Genomic DNA, 17,850 nt, shown 5'->3' with positions numbered 1-17,850 from the left:
GAATCCAGTGCATGCCCACAGCAAATCCAGGTTTAGCCCTTGGCCTGCAACACAAGGAATTCATTACATTTGTTTGTGCAGCCTCTCTTAATCTGTTGTGACAACGAATGAGGCTCTGATTTAAACTAAAGCAAATTGCAAAATGATTACAAGTATTTTCTTTCTTTCTTTCTTTCTTTCTTTCTTTCTTTCTTTCTTTCTTTCTTTCTTCCTTCCTTCCTTCCTTCCTTCCTTCCTTTCTTCCTTTCTCTCTTTCTCCCTTCCTTCCTTCCTTTCTTTCTTTCTTCCTTGCTTTCTCTCTTTCTCCCTTCCTTCCTTCCTTCCTTCCTTCCTTCCTTCCTTCCTTCCTTCCTCCCTCCCACCCTTCCTCCCTCCCTTCCTTCCTTTGTTATTTATTTATTTATTTTCTTCTTTTTTCTGTCCTTTCTCCAAACTAATTTTCATCAGGTGGTCTAGACATAAAAAAAACGATTTGAGGAAGCTACTTTTATTTCATTCAGTACTACCTTTAAGAAAATTTAGTGTAACATTTTATTCTTAATATAAAATCTCTAGAGTAATAGCAAGCAGGTAGGGTGTTTGCCTTACGCATGGCTGACCTGGGTTCGATTCTTCCGTCCCGCTAGGAGAGTCCAGCAAGCTACTGAGAGTATCCTTCCCCTGCATGGCAGAACCTGGAAAGCTCCCTATGGCTTATTCAGTATGCTAAAAACAGTAACAAGTCTCACAATGGAGATGTTACTGGTGCCCACTAGAGCAAATAGATGAACAACAGGAGGAGAGTGTTGCAGTGCTATAAAATCTCTTCTGACACAGAAAAAAACTATTCCCATTTTAAACTACAATGTTTAACCATGTGTTACATTTGTCATCTTTTCTCTGTCTGCCTAGATTTGGAAATAGAGTTTGAGATGGTGCAAAAGAACTCAGGAAGAATTTTTGCTCTTTATATGAGATAGCACAGCAGGTAGGGCATTTGCCTTGCAAGCGGCCAACATGGCCGACCTGAGTTCGATTCCTCTGCCCCTCTTGGAGAGCTCGGCAAGCTACCGAGAGTATATTGTCTGCACAGCAAAGCCTGGCAAGCTACCCGTGACGTATTCAATATGCCAAACACAGTAACAACAAAGTCTCACAATGGAGACGTTACTGGGCCCGCTCGAGCAAATCAAAGAACAACAGGACGACAGAGACAGTGATATGAAATATTCATTTCTTTTGGATTTTTCAAATATCCAAATGTAGAAAATGTATCCACTATGCTTATTATCAATATGTTGTTGAATGCTTCAAGTTACCCAAAAACCTAACACTGGTAAGGAGATCCATTCTTTGAGAAGAAAGTTCTGGAACCCCATCAGCCAGAATATCTTCAGCCATGAAACGCTCTTTTCTCACAGATTCTGTTCAACTCTGTCTCCCAAACCTGTATGACCATGTACTTATGTGACACACCATAGAATATCACACACATTTACAGGGATGTGATTTGGGGAAACTGGTTGCCTCTTCCTTTCAGAGTCAGAGATTCGAGAATTCTAGTCCAAATGCACAGCACCTCCTGGAATGGTGGGTAGGGGACATTCCCAGTATTTAGCATGCCTTGTGAACACAGATAGTAATTGAACAAATCCACAGAATGTTGTTTAATATTCCAAATGGATTGCTCAGCTAGATGCTTCTATATGCCAGTAAGGATGGATAATTAGAAGATGTGGGCCCAACTGTGGATAAATCACTCTACCATGAAGAGAAGCACTCAGAACTCTTTATATAGCCAAAGCATGTTGCAATAAAAGATGGCAGCAAAGCTAAATGTCCGCCCCATGCCCCATAACCTTTAATATGGTCAGGAAAATAAGTATGATAATATCTATTTACCCAGGTGAAGATAAAATATATTAACAAGTATTTTAAGTAGACTCAGACCTTGTAAAAGATTGCATGTGCATACACATATATGTGTGCACACACAATGTCTAAATGCAAGAACTCAATCTAATCTTATTAGTCAATTTTTTCACAGTAAAATGTAACAATGTATTTCTTGAACTTTCACATTAAATAGCAATAATTCCATTGGAATCAAACTCAATACTGGTTCAGGAGTTTATGAATTTTAATGGGTTAACAGCTGAGGGTAGTAATTATTAGCTAAGAAAAAAGTCAATGTCCCATGCATTGTAAGGACACATGTCTTAGATGAAAGAAGAAAAGAGAACTAACTACAGTGACCCCAGAGAGTTTACATTTTACATGACCTCACCAGATATATCTGGTTCAAAATCTTTAACAAAGTTAGATAGGAAGATAGAATGATAGAAAATAGAAATATAGGTTGTTAATTAGGTGACATATATAAGTGTTAGATGAAACATAATGGGCATCTGATAATTGAAATGTCATAATTATATCAGGATCCACCCAGCCCACATTATTATTAATGTAACCACAAATATTTTAATATTAGGGAGCATTCATCTCTGAAGAAAAGAAATACTAATTTTTGAAAAATATTCGGGAGGGAGAGTTATGCTGAAAGTAGAGAAAAGATCAAACATGATGTCCTCTCAGCATTTGTATCACAAACCATGATATACAAAAGTAGAGAGAGAGTAAGAAGGAAAGTGCCTGCCTTAAAGGCAGGGGGTGGGATGGGATGGAATTGGTGGGTTACTAGGGACATCCGTAATGGGAAATGTGCACTGGATGGGTTTTCGATCATCGTATGACTGAAACTCAATCATGAAAGCCTTGTAATTGTATCTGTGGTGATTCAATAAAAAATAAAAATTAAATAAGAAAGATGAGAGACTCTTTAACTGTATAGATAATTCTAATTATACAAGATACATCATTTTATCATTTTGGGAGAAGTCCAGGGTCACAATCGGCAGTGCTCAACATTGCTCCTGGCTCTGTTCTCGGAGAGTACTCTCAGCAGTGCTTGGGGGACTCTAAGTGTTGCTGAAGTGAGTAGTGAATCCAGGTCAGCTCTATGCAAGGCAAGCACACTTCCTGCTATAATATCTCTCCGGCCTGCATCATTTCACCTTAAGGAAAGCAATAATCCTGATGAACAGACACAAACAGAAAAGATAACAATAAAATGAGTTTTCTGTCTGAAATGAAGATGGCTCAAAGTATGGCGAAGTTAAACTGAGAGCTACACACTTTGCAATCTCCTTAAAAGCAAATTAGTGAATGATGGCAGTAGAAAACTAAGCTCTTGGAGTTCATCTGCTTAATTAACTTGTCTTAATTTAGAATGTATGTGCACACTATAAGGTGAGATGCAGTCCTGAAATATAAACACATTAAAAGTTCATTGGATTTTATTGCTGGCTTCTTGAATCGGAAGATAAATGTAATTTTGCTTGCGATAACAAGCTTTGTGGAAAAAGTAGTTTTTGTATCTTTATTCAAAGGCTGCCCTTTCATTGATATCTTTCAAGACTTACAAATTTTAAGTGCTTGAGTAGGAGAAGGATATGAATATTTACATAAAAATGAAGGCATTGTGAAAAGAAGTGGAAGGAAAGATTTCCACTTAAGTTTTATTTTTTTATTTTTTTGTCCTCCTTCAAGGGGAGTTATTTTGCTTCTGATCACTTATTTCAGAGATGCCAAGCTACTTGTGAGTGTTGGATAACATATCATCCCAACTATTCCCAACACTCTTATTGTAATGAAATCACATTTTTGAAGGAAGAGTCAGCATGCAGAATGTTACCTCCCAAAACACAGTCAGAGTCAACTAATTATGAAGTCCTAGGGGTGGAACTCCCCCAGGATAACCCCGTCGATTACATGATAGGGCTGGAGATCTTGTACAGAGGGGCAAGGGCTTGCCTTTCATGTGGCTGATCCCAGTTTACTCCCCTGCATAGCATCAGGTTCTAGGAACCCCCTCAGGAGTGATCCTAGAATACAGAGCCAGGAGGAAGCCCTGAGTATGGACCCAAATCCAAAAGAAAACCAAAGTTTCATCATTCCCTACTTCAATACCCAGGGTCACATCGTCCAAAGTAGGGGCTCTGAACAATGGACCTTTCTCCCATGGTCTTTCTGGTATCGGCATCCAAGAAGACTTTCATCTATTCAGAGCACCTGGGTAGCCTTGTCTGAAGACAACTTACCTTAAGCACACAAAGCAAATTTCATTTCTATTTTTTTTTCTTTATTTTAGTGGGGAGAGGAGGCCAGGCCACACCTTGAAGTGCTCAATTTTACTTCTGACTTCTGTCTCAGGGTTTACTCCTGTGAAGTACAAGAGACCACATCTGGTTTCCTGGATAGAGCCAGGGCTGACCTTGATACAGATGATGCGGGGACATTGTCAGCAGGTGTCTGCTAATTTGTTATTCCAAGGTTCTTCAATATTTTCAAGAATGAAAATATTGAGTCATAAAGATGCTCAGACTCAGAGTTGGAAAGTAGATATGTTTATTGGAAAGAAGAAGAGATAGGACAAGGAAACTCTCATGTGGGGAGGAACTTAGTATAGAACTAAGTTAACTATGGGTTTTCTTGGGGGGTTTCTATAGGAAAACTGTGTCTTTGTGTCAGAGGGAATGCAGAGAAGTTAAAGATAAGGCTTCCCCTCTGAACCCTTTTAAATGAAAATTGAGTGGGGGAGTTGGCAGGCAGAGCGATAGTACAGTAGGGCATTTGCCTTGCATGCAGGTTCCATCCCTGGCATCCCATATGTCCCCCAAGCACCGCCGGGAGTGATTCCTGAGTGGAGAGAGCCAGGAATAACCCCTGAACATTGCTGGACATGGCCCAAAAAGAAGAAAGAAAGATAGAAAGAAAGAAAGAAAGAAAGAAAGAAAGAAAGAAAGAAAGAAAGAAATTGGGCTCTAGGCAAGTGTTATAGGAGATGTGAGGATCCAATAGTTCCTTGTCTGACCATTTTTCTTAAGTCTTTTCCATAATCTTTACCTTCCCATGAGTCTGAGCTCTGGGGCAGAACTTTATGATAGACAGTTGTTAAATGACTGTCTACCAGAAAATTCCCAGGAATTTGCAAGAAGTCAGAAATGTAAGATGGGCCAGACAAAAACAGGATTTCTCACAGCAGCTGGAAAGGGTAAATTGAGACTTCCACTTTCAACCTCATGCCAGGCGAGCACCTTAAACTCTGTATTATCTCTCTACTCTCTGAGTGTGCTTTGGAAGAAGCTTCCCCACTGATCCCCTCAAAGTCATTCCACAGAGAGCAACAGGGAGAAAAGTTCTTTGGGGGGAGGTTCTCCTGCATGAACACTTCACCTCTGTGCACTGTGGTGTGTTAATATGTCATCTGAGTCTCCAGTGGCTGGACCTTCTGCTAGGAACCCAAACCTTGACCGAGGGGCAGCTGTGTTTGTATGAATGCTTAGCCATGTGGTGGCATGCTTAGAAAAAAAAAAAAAAACCTTTTATTTAGAGATACTCTACGCATGCTCCCTGCTACACAAATGAACTCCAGGGACTGGTTTTCTGTGTCTCTATCCTACTGCTTGACCTTAAAAGCAAGTGGAATTGTGTTGGGCAGTAAACCAATTGGGGAGCTTCTTCGGTATATACCACCAGTCCTGAGACATTTGGTCAGCAATTTCCTTAATCAAGCAGGTATCAACACACCACAGTGTCACATGGGAACCCTAGCTTCTGCCCATGTCCATCCTTCTGATTTCATAGTATGACTGAATAAATTCTCAATTATGTAAATAAGGACCAGATTTTTGGGTGAGTCGTTTAGATCTATCCCTTAGTGTACTGTAAACACACAAATGCATGCAAATAAAGGAAACAATGCAAAGAATACATGAATACATAAATACAAAGGAAGAATGCAAAGAATTCTATTTGCATTCAAGAGAATACAAAGAAAACGCACAAAGGCTTCTTGGCCAGTCTTACACTCTCTGATGAATGTATTTGGACCCAGGTTGTCATCCTCAAGGTAGGAATGAAGCTGGAATTGAGACATATGGGACCAAAGCAAGTAAAAAGCAGTACACAGCTCCTTGTTCTTGCTAAGATCCAGAGAGATTTGTTGAATGAATTCTGGTTGTTGCAAGTGTTTGGAGAGTTACCAAGTTCTGACAAAAGAGGATTCTCACAGAAGCCCCACCCCCAATGCCCACCCCCAGATATTTAATTGTTTTTGTGAAACTTGTAGAAATTCAGAGTTCCTGGAATCACCTATTTTGCTACCGTACCACCCCATAGGATTGAATCATTCAAATAGTATGAGCTGACTCTGTATCAACGGAAAGGAATCTAGCAAAATAATGAAAGCAAATTTGGAGCAATGCAATTCACAAAGGCAAGAAGAGAGTTCAATGGCCAAGACTGCATGACTTACATGGACAACTAACCTGCCTTAACTTATTTCCCTTTGAATTTTAGTACCCCAGAGGCTCCCTACACCACTGGGTATATTCCTGGTGGTCCTTGGCCCTACTAGGCTCAAGCAGCGAATTAGGCTAAGCCCTAATGTTGACAATTCCAGCCCAATTGGCCAAGTAAAATTTGAAGTGTCCCCTAGGGCCCTGCGTATGGTTGGAATGTCTCCCAAACTACAGTGAAAAGAATAATTTAAAAAAAAGAGGCAATTCACAAATCTCTACACATTAAGATTTATGAACGTCCCTCTCATCAAGTTCTTTTCATAATTTTACTTGTTGCTGAAGTGAGTCATTTGGCATATTTAGTCATTTTCATTTTTTCTTAAACTCTCTGTGAAGTGACCTTCAAAACATAATCAGATAAAGTGAAATAAATGCTATGTATATAAAATCAAGAAGAAATTCTCCAAGTCTCTTATGGAAGAGCATGTAGACAAAATCAAGGCATTTCTTTCTAGGATTTTCGGTCTCAGATCTCAAAGTGGAAAAGTGGGTATTTAGGAGATAGTGTTCTTTTCCTCAGAGGTTGTATGTAGGCTGAGTTGGAAGACCTACTTCTCTCCTCTAGCATTTCGAGTGTTTCTACCATAGTGCACGAGAGAGGGAGAAGTTCAGAGAGTGGATTATGAAATGGGAATTTCAAGGAAACTTACATCAGCGCATTGAAACAGGCTGTCTCTGACATATCAGCAAAAAGAAAATACCACAAAAAAAAAGAAAAACAATGCTCTCTGAATTCAATAAAGTGACTTAAATGCAAGAATATATTCCATTGTTGCTATCACAACGATGTGACATACACACAATCAAACCCATAATATTAACTGTCTTGAAATGACTGTACTGTCAACTAAATCAAAAGACACTCATTGCTCACTCACCAAAATGAACACCTTAAATTGTGTTATGACATTTTTTGAAAGAAATAAAGTAAAATCTTAAATAATCCTCATGCTATTTTGTATTATTGATTATTTATTAAGCAGCCAATTACCTACAGGCATGGTTCAAGAATCAGAGATAAGACAAGTTTAGGATGCCCAATTAAATTTTAACTTCAGATAACCCAATTTTTAGTGTATGTCCCTAATACAGAATGTAAATGACATGCTGATTTAAGCACTCAAATTTTAATGACTTTTTTGCATTCCAAAATTTCAAAAATTTGCCAAGACTATCAGAAATTCTACTGTGGTCTGAAGAAAAGGTTAAAAGTTACTGTGAATATTTTCAGGTATTATAAGGTGTGACAACCTAGACATATGTAGTATCACCCAAAAAGTGTATAATAGAGGTATCAAGGAAAGCTTTCGAATATTTAAACTAAAATTAAATTATCAATTACAAAGATAAATAGTAATAAAGAGTCATTTAGAAGCAAAAGTGGGTAGTTTTTTAAAAACATAAAAGAAACTCACAAAGGAAACACACACTTTTTCAGATTTTCAGAACATTGGGCCTCCACTGGAAATCTGATAAGTGCATCCGATAATCCCATATGGACAGGATGAGTCTTCAGAGATGAAGGTGAAGAGGAAATTGTATAAAAGAGGGCTGTGTGCACCAGGTGGAGGGAAAGTCAGTCTGTGTGGTCAGAGGATTTCTGTAGGGGGTGGGATCTCTATGGAAGTCCCATTCAATACACTGCCCAGTCAGGTGGTAGCTCTGATGAGAAACATACAGATGAAGTTGGGGAATGTGATGACTATTGGAAATATGGTAGCAAATTACTGGTAACATAAAGCTAATGAATAAATGGAGGGTTCAAGAATAACTCAGTTTCTGACTTTGGTCTCTGGAGTATAAAATGAACTATTATGATAATAGGTAAGTCAGAGGGCCACAAGAGGAAAGGAAGATTTGGGAGAGTTGAATTTATTGGGGATATAAAAAGGCAGAAGAGGCAATTACTGGTATAAAATAATGCATACATCTACATATATACATATAAATTATATATGAATATATATAAATACAATAACGCCATAAATCTGCCTGCCTCTGTCTATGTATGAAATATATATTTTAAACATGTATGCACTTATACATATTATATAGATGTGGAAGGTATTTACCATGAGTACACAATGGAAACAAAGAACCCTATGTGATGGATCAGGCAGCTGATGATACTTGAAGATTTAGTCGTTGACTTAGCTACTGAGGAAAGGTCGATAGAGGAGGCCACTGGAAAAATCAGTGAAACCATAGCCCATAACACTTGAGAAACTAGCAAAGAGAGCCTGTTCCACTGAGTCATAGAAAATACTACCAAAACAGTCAGACAACTGTGGGCTGATGAAAATCCCAACAATGAAAGAGCTACTTAGAACTAATCGATCAAGAGTTGCAACATCACCCGACAGAGAAACTAAAAAAACTATAGATGCATATGCATCCTGATGAATTACTTATCAAGGAGGATGTTGAGATCAATGTTCATATTCTAGTAAGTTATTTCATGTTTCACATGCTGCTCTCTCTGTCTCTCTTTCTCTCTCTCTCTCTATATATATATATAATATAATCCATGTATATTACCATTTCAAGGTAATTTTATGTGGTAAGTTTTATTGCTCATTTTCATGAATTCTATTACTATTTTGTCATCTGCCTCGGAAGGGTGATGCATTTAATGAAACCTGGCTGAGTTTTGGATATGTGAGATATCACAGTTGCAATTTCCTGGTTGAGAGTTATCTGACAAATATTCACAATGTTTACCAATTTACTTTTATTATCCAGGAGATTGCTTTCCACTGTTTTGGGGAAAGTGGATGTTTATTTTACAGATAAAACATAAATTCATATTTTAAGATCAGAGAGAAGCAGCAGGTTTAAAAATTTCTACATTCCACAGGTGTTGTTTCTTATTACCTACTTACGTGACAGATGAGCTTGTGGCTAACGGGAAGCCAAGCTGCCGGTTTTGCTATGAACATATTGCTGGGGCAGTGATAGTTCAAGTTTGCGGCCATTGCTGAGAGCAACATTGATATGAGAATCATGCAATCATTAAAGTTACGATTTGGAGGAACCCTAGAGACATTTATGCCTCATTTTCAATTGAAGAAGTTATAGCTTTGAGCAGTTTATTGATTCCTCCAAGGCCACACAGCTAGCTGTTGTCACAAAATCAGTGCTAGGGCAAGTACTTTTCTCTGCCTATATAGTAACTTGATGTCTTTAATTTATTTTTTGAAAAAGGCAGGGGGGGAAACAAATATTCTCAGAATCACCAGCGATGGAATGGAATGTTTTGGAAGATGGATGAATGACAAGAGCAACAGAGAAATGGAGGGAGTGGCGGGATATTATCAAGACAAAAAAGGGAGAGGAACTCAGTGTGGAAGATGCAGAGATCAGGAATGCAATGCCACATGTCCTCACACATCCAAAGGCCTGTGTACTGAGCTGCATTCTGGACCAGCAGGATACAGGTGCTTTAACTGGGCAAGTTCTCCAGGAAGAACAACTTTGTGGTAGCAAAAATCCAGAGACTCTCAGGAAAGAGCACAGTTGAAATGTAAATCTTGAAAGAAGATACAACATCCAAAAACTAGGGTAACTGAAGTCCTGGCCTTCACTTTTGTCAGCAGCTGCAACCAACCAATAAGACTTCAGATGGTGGGCCAGAGTGATAAGACTGTGAGTAGGGTGGTTGCCTTGTACGTACCCAACCACGTTCAATCCCCAGAATCCCTTATGGACCCCCGAGCCCCATCTCAAGGCATCTCTGAGAACAGAACCAAGAATAAGTCCTGAGTATTTCTAGCTATGAAGTCTCCTTTTACTCTTCTTGGACCTAGTCTTTTTGTCTGAAAGTATCATTGTTCCATTTAATCAGGAAATGAAAGAAGAAAGACAATGTCTTAACTCTATATAGTCCTTTAAATTCATTGAGTTGCAGTCATAGAAAAATTTTTAATCTAGTTGTTATCCATTACTTAGAATAAAACCATCAATAAAACTATATTTATATCAAGTCTACTAGAAACAAAAAACTGTAAAGTTCTTTTTTGTTTGTTTTATTAGTGAAACACCATGAAGTACAGTTTAGACTTACGAGTTGTTGTGCTTGTGTTTCAGTTATACAATGATCGAGTACCCATCCCACCACCAGTGCCCATTTCCCACCATCACCAATCCCAGTATCCTTTCCACCCCCAATGCCCCATACCACCCTGCCTCTATGGCAGGGAACTCCCTTTTGTTCTATCTCTCCTTTTGGGTGCTGTGTGCTGCACCCAAACTCTACTACAAACCAGTAATAATTAAAACAGCATGGTACTGGAACAAAGGCAGAGCTGCAGACCTATGGAACAGGGTTGAATATACTGACATCTCCCCTCAAATATATGCTCATCTAATCTTTGATAAAGGGGCAAGAAATGCGAAGTGGAGTAAGGAAAGCCTTTTTATCAAATGGTGCTGGCAAAACTGGACGATTACTTGCAAAAAACTGGGCTTAGATCTCTGCCTAACACCATGTACAAAAGTAAGATCAAAATGGATCAAAGACCTCAACATCAGACCGGAATCCATAAGGTACATTGAAGACAAAGTTGGCAGAACCCTCCATGACATTGAAGCTACTGGTATCTTGAAAGATGTCACGCCACTGGCCAAGCAAGTGAAAACAGAGATAGACAAATGGCACTATTGTAAACTAAGAAGCTTGTGCATCTCAAAAGGAACAGTGACCAAAATACAAAGACAGTCTACAGAATGGGAAAGTATAGTCTACAAATACCCATCCAACAAGGGGTTGATATCAAGGATATACAAAGTACTGCTTGAACTCCACAATAAGAAAACATCCAACCCTGTCAAAAAGCGGGGCAATGAAATGAACAGAGACTTTCTCAAAGAAGAAATCCAAATGGCTAAAAGGACATGAGAAAATGCTCTACATCATTAATCATCAGGTAGATGCAGATCAAAACAACAATGAGATATCATTTCACACCACAGAGACTGGCCCACATTCAAAAGAACAAAAGCAACCTGTGTTGGCGCAGATGTGGCGAGAAAGGGGCCCTCCTTCACTGCTGATGGGAATGCCAACTGGTTCAACCCTTTTGGAAAACAGTATGGACGACTCTCAAAAAATTAGAAATTGAGCTCCCATTTGACACAGCAATACCACTCCTGGAATACACCTCGGAGAGGCTAAAAAGTGTAGTCGAAGTGACATCTGCACTTGTTTGTTCATTGCAGCACTGTTTACAATAGCTAGAATATGAAAAAAACCTGAGTGCCCGAGAACAGATGACTGATTAAAGAAACTTTAGTACATCTACACAATGGAGTACTATGTCGATTGCCTCGAGCAGGCCCCAGTAACGTCTCTTTCATCCTAGCCCTGAGATTATATTCAAGGTTCTTTAGGAGAATGAGACCCATCATTGTTACTGGTATTTGGGATATTTGGTACACCAGGGGAGTTTGCCAGACTCTGCCCTGTGGGCAGGCTACATTCAATAGCCTGCAAGTTTGTCCAAAGTAGGAATGAGATAAGATGTCATAAAAAGATGTCCTGATAAGATGTTGCGCGGTCGCGAATGCGGCCACGCGGTTCTGGGAGCTGGATTTTATAATCTCTGAGTCTTGACCGTTGATGAGATTACACAGCGCCAGGGGGCCAGGTGGTGGTTGTGACTCCCGCCTACTGGAATTTAGGGGATCTGGGTGGAGGAGGCTCGACTCCAATCCGAGTAGGCTTGGAGATCTCGGCCCTGGAACCCGCATGGATTTGTCCCTCTGCCAGTACCTTCATGTGTGTGGAGTGGTCTCAGCATGGCGGTGGCTGGTCCTGGAGGTCTTCGGCTGCCGGAGCCCTGGTCGGTGCGGGGAGGAAAGCTCAACCCGCTCACCTCCAAGGGGCCCCGGCGAGGAACAGCCAGGCGCGGGGGCAGGAGACTGCACTGTTCTCGTCCGGGAGCTGGATTTTATAATTTTGGAGTACTATGTAGCAGTTAGAAAAAATGAAGTCATGAAATTTACATACAAGTGGTACTACATGGAAAATATTATGCTAAGTGAAATGAGTCAGAAAGAGAGGGACAGACATAGAAAGATTGCATTCATCTGAGTAACATAAAGTAACAAAATAAGAGACTAACACCCGAGAACAGCTGTGATAGATACCAGGTTGTTCACTCCATGGCTTAGAGGCCAGCCACACACTCTAAGGGTAAAGACAGCCCACACAGAGAAGGGACCACCAAATAAAGGGTGCTGGGAAGATCTACCCAGGATGGGAGATGCCTGCTGAAAGTAGTCTATGGACCAAATATGATTGCTACCCAATGTCTCTTCTACAGACCACAGCACCCAAAAGTGTAAAGTTCTTTTAAAAAATAACTTCTGTTTTGGAATTGTTTGGAGTTCCTTATGCCTACTTCCTTCCCCTTTTTCTCTGTAGCAAATACCACATAGGATTATCTATGGTCCTTCTTTGTGCTCGAAACGTCATAAAATGAATGTGACTTTGACCATGTTTAAGGAAAATTAATAATCAAACCTGTGCCTTTTTTGCCAAATTTTTAGGCTTAAGAAATTGAAAATTTATATAATAAACCTAAAAATTTGTTTTATCTCTATGTGAGATCATAAAGAGAAGAAATGTGAAATCATGGTCAATTTGGACTTCTGGTTCACTTAAAATACTAGATATAAAGATGATAAAAATAAAGTATTTGTGATAACAAATTGGTCATAAGGAATTTTCAATAAAGGTGATAAGTTATTGGAGGCAATTCTCTTTTTGGTATTGTTGGCATATTTCTTGCCACCAGCAAAATGCATTGTAAATAAATATGTGTACACATATACATCCATCTTATTTTTCTGGAAGTATTGGAAGTAAAATCTTCCATTCCATAACACAGTAAAGGGGCTCCAAATGATAATATAATCTTTTCATTTGATTATTTTGGCCAACACTCAGTGATGCTCAGGGCTTACTCCTATAATTGTGCTCAGATGTCACTCCTGGTATGGCTCAGAGGATCATATATATGCCAGGGATGGAATGTAAGTCTATTGTATGCAAGACAACACCCTATCTGATGTACTTACTCTAACTGAAAGAGACAATTTTAAGAAGATACAACCATTAGCCAAGTCACAAAGGGCTCAAAAAACATAACAGACCATTGTTTAGAAAATAACTGCGATGAAACTAAAGGGTCATAGCTAATCATGACTGACATTGATTCTACCAATGAAACCATTAAATACCAACATGTCTCAACAACATGACTGCACAAGTACAAATATAAACCTACTGGAATAATCATAAGTGAGAAACACAGTAATGCTTATATAGAAGTTTCACCATAGTATAAAGAAAACAACCAGTGAAAAAAATCTTGAAAATCCATGTCTTAATCTTTACATTTGTTTGACGTTAGATCCCTTAAAGGAAATACACTGCCTGAGTTAAAAATAATCAAGCACAAAGCTCAAATGAACATATGTTTTCTAATTTGTTAAGATATGTCTATCTAGCCAGTATAAGACAATGGGAATTTTCTAGATATTTTACCCTTCGGAGAAATGATAATTATGAATATATTTTCATAAAGCACTACTATTATTAGGCTCCAATGTGACAGGATAACAGGTAATCCTCTTCTCTCGAATATAGCCTTCCTGGATTGCATCCCCAGAACACCAAATGCTTCCTTGAGCCTCCCCAGGAAAATTCCCACGCACAGAACCTGGAGTAAGCCTGAAACATGTCAGGTGTGACCCAAAAGCAAAAACCAAAGAAATCATCCAATAAATTTTTTTTTGTTTGCAATTTTTATGAAGCTTTATGAAACAATAGGATTTCTTCTTCATTGGTCTGTGAAATGATTTTATAGTAAATGCTGCTGAAAATTCTGTCCATGACCCTGGAAGCTTCTGTCACTTTAACCCCATGAACCTTAGTCTCCAGACAAGGAAGCTGCCCTTAACTCACTCTTCCGAGGGTCTTTGTCATTTGGCAAGAATTCTATTTTTCCCCAGAGAATTTATTTTATTTTAATAAATAAAATCAACTTTTTCCTAAAAACATAAAACCCACAGAGTTCTGCCTAAAAGCAGTTGGCTTGATTCAATTTTAGTATTATTTCTCTACAATGAGAATTCTAATTTTACACATAAAAGCAAATCATTCTTTGTATTTTTTCTGAAAAATTCTAAGGAAAAAATTTCAAATGTTGAAACTTTATTAATTTTAAATTATTTTTAAAGCAAACCTAGTTGTTGACCAAGATCTAATACAATGGCGATGAATGAATGATAAAAACATAAAAGCAAAATTATTTTTATTTGAACAATTAGGTTATATTATTATAATATTATATTATTATTTTCATGTAAGACTAGATATGAGACACACACCATTGTATGAAATCCTCACAAAGTAATTGAGGTGAGTGTATACATTTGCTGACAGGATGTGATTAAATATAACACAAAATAAGATTATATAACAGCAAAGTTACTCATCAAATACATGAAATTTTTTCTCCACTCCTCTTAATAGAGCAATAATTTTCATAAATCTAACTTCTTATCAGCACCTACTGGTGATCATCATTGAGTTTATCGGCATTTAAACTATTGCACTCAACATAAGATTAGCACTTAGTACTTGTTACATATTGCTTCATTTGGTATAGGAAGTCATCTTTTCTCAGACTGTGAGACTTATTAAGCTTTATCTTGGGCTTTTATTTCACCATAAATATTTTCATGATGTTTGTTCTATATGAATTTACTACTAATTTTTATTTATCACCTGATTGGACGATGAATAATTTAAAAATTATTAGCAAAGACGCAATTGGATAAGGTCATGTGAAATAGATACTGTGAGCAAGCACTATCACAGATATTTGCTCTTACTTGGTGAAACAAAGCATTCCTGCAGAGTACTGACTTCAGCTCTGTGTTCAAGAGCATTCTGAGTGATAAAAGTAAGTGGGGACAAGGTTCGTACAGAGTTTTAAGGGCCATATTCAAGTACAGCTGTCAGAAAGCAAATGCCTTTCCTTATGAAGGACTAGAATTTGAAGTGCTTGGTAGTGAAGAGCTTTTATCTGGAAAGGAGAACAAGCAGAATTAGAGTTTAAATTAAGGATGAGAAGGCAGTATACAACTTTTGTGGAGAATGGTGGTGGGCACTGGAGCAGATAAGATCCGACCTTGCAAAAAGGCCCAGAAGTGAAGCCTCATAACAGTTAGTATCTGGGCAAAGTTGGCAAGAACAGGGTCTCAGCCAGCACTGGGTGTTCAGTCTTGAGCCTCACTCAATCTTCAAGTCACATGAGCCCAAGACACAGAAACTGTCACGTATGCTTAGCAAGTCAATTGCAGCAACTAGCCTTGATTGGGATTGGACTGTGGCAAAGGTGACTTGGGAAGGCCATAGGCCAATAATGATGAACTTTCTGTGATTGGACCTTTCTGTAATCCAAGATTATCTATAAAATATGTGTGTTTTAGGTAACAAAATGAATGGACATCAGCTGCGCCCGGAGGATATTTCTCTGCACTCCGATCATCCTTCACCCCATGTCTGCCCAAACTCAGTGTGGAATGTGTCTGATCACGTTGGGGGAAAAATCTTCCCCGACATATATATTTTTCTTTTTTTCTCATGAGCTATGCAGACAAATTCATTTCAGACAGCAGTTTGTACTTTCTGCATGGAGTCTTGGTGCAAGACTACGGCCTCTCTCTCAGAGGTAGAGACTCCAACTCCTTGTCCACAAGGTGTGGAAATTACACTCTGAATACTGTTCCCTACAGCATTAAACATGACCCACGGTATGCCACAATCCTTTGCAATTTATTCTTACAAGAATTTCTTTAGTTCTTGAAATAATTCCATGCTAATTGTATTCCAGAAAAATAAATGGTCTCCAAAGAAGTGGCATTGAAGCTGGAGGATGCTGGGGACGAAAAGAAGATGAATACAAGCAAAGAACTGAAGGAAAAAATAGTCTAGTTAATAAACCTTTCTCCTCTTAGAAGTAATTACATATATCTTACTCACAGAGATAATGTAAAATTTATGTACATTTCCCCCTTTTATTCTCTTGATAAAGATCATTCAGAATGTGTTATTACGTGAGCACGACAAGCTTTCTTGTTATTATGCAATGATAAGTTAATGAGAAATGGGCTATTAAATCTTTTTAATTGTTCAGTAATGATTAATAAGCTATAAATAAGTATGGTGGTGGTATTAACTGATGCAATCGCAGAACAATAATTTTATGCAAGGTTTAGCAAAGCAATTCTGAATGCCCCAGAAGAAGAATACTAGCTTCTAGATAATTTAGACTAACATAAAATGAAATATACCACAAGCAAATTTAATTAAAATATCAAATTATCCCTTTAATAGATGCATTATTTCTCATTAGATTTCTTTAACTATTTGCCTTAGTTTATTGCGTTATTTTATTTGGAATATAAGTAACTATTTCAACCAATAGTTTGGTAGTATTTATGACTAATCTAAAGAAAGGCAGTGGTGTCATATACTATAAAGCTTTTATATTTAATAATTTTATATTTTCATAATACATAATACATTTTTGATCAATGGTCCCAATACCATAATGTAAAGTAGCACTGTAGCACTGTCCTCCCATTGTTCATTGATTTGCTCGAGTGGGCACCGGTAATGTCTCCATTGTGAGACTTGCTGTTACTGTTTTTGGCATATTGAATATGCCACAGGGAGCTTGCCAGGTAAAGTATACCTGACAAATTATTTTATAGTGTTTTTCTCCATTTATTCAATGCTTATCATTTACCACTTGGGGACAGGAAGTAATTAATAGTGAGTCAAACATAGGCCTGCAGAGAGAAAAGACAGGTAAACAGAGGCAACAGGACTCAATATATGGGTATGCAGACTGCGGTAAGAGAATAATGGGGGCAAAGCTCTCAGATAAACTAATATGGGAAAATGTACTGAGGAATTCATATTTAAACTTAAAATAAAAATTCACCAGGCAGCCCACCTGAAGGAGCCAGAGAGGGTGTCTTGCCAAATTCCATGGCCAGTACAGCATACTTGGGCCTCTCTGCACGGGGACGGCTAAAAAGGGGAATCTGGAGCAACCCCAAAGCCTCCCAATGTAGTGACCCCAATACTCATTAGTAAACACCTCTTGGGAAAACAAAGTTTATTTGGACATGTTTAATTTATAGTACTTTTGTATCATGTAGGGAAGATGTTATTGGATAAGCACATTGAACCTCAGAAATATGGAGCTAGGTTAGAGTTATTGTGCACATATGTATGGCCCTAAATTCTCACAGAGGGTTCAAATCACTGAGGCAGAGAGATCTTTGAAATGTCAACCATGAAAGAGCAGCAGAAGTTTGTGCTAAGAACATGGAACCAGATACAGTGGAAGAGAATGATCTTAAGGAC

This window comes from Sorex fumeus, unplaced genomic scaffold (assembly GCF_029834395.1).
Source record: "Sorex fumeus unplaced genomic scaffold, SorFum_2.1 ptg000008l, whole genome shotgun sequence".
NCBI lineage: Eukaryota > Metazoa > Chordata > Mammalia > Eulipotyphla > Soricidae > Sorex > Sorex fumeus.
The sequence above is the reverse complement of the archived record's forward strand: the minus strand, read 5'-3'. Positions refer to the sequence as shown.